Genomic DNA, 456 nt, shown 5'->3' on the forward strand with positions numbered 1-456 from the left:
ACATTAGAGCGGAGGTCACCAGGGCCCAAGGACGCTCTTCCCACGGTGCCACGCTCCACTGGTCCCCATTCGGCAAGAAGTCTTCCAAAGAAGCTTTGTGGGCAGAAGAGTTTGTCAGACCAGCTCAGAACTTGGACAAAGTAGCAGCCGGAAGCCCGCCACCCATTCCCTGCCTGCCCACCCCACCCCCCAGAGCCAGCACACCTCCTGGGGAGGGGACCGCCCAGCCTGCAAGGAAGTGCTCCTTGTCCCAGTGTGACAGGGCCACTCGCGGCCATGTCTCCAAGCAGCGTGATACCCCCGCCTGCTGCCGCCGCTGCCTTCTGAGCTGCCTGGGCTGCAGACGTCTGGCTTGGAGTCTCCAGGCCAGATGCAATAGGGCAAGCTAAAAATAACCTTGTGGGCGGCCCCCATCGGGAGTGCGGGTCGGGGGCGGGGTGGGGGGGTGGGGGCATG

This window comes from Mesoplodon densirostris, chromosome 19 (assembly GCF_025265405.1).
Source record: "Mesoplodon densirostris isolate mMesDen1 chromosome 19, mMesDen1 primary haplotype, whole genome shotgun sequence".
Taxonomy (NCBI): Eukaryota; Metazoa; Chordata; class Mammalia; order Artiodactyla; family Ziphiidae; genus Mesoplodon; species Mesoplodon densirostris.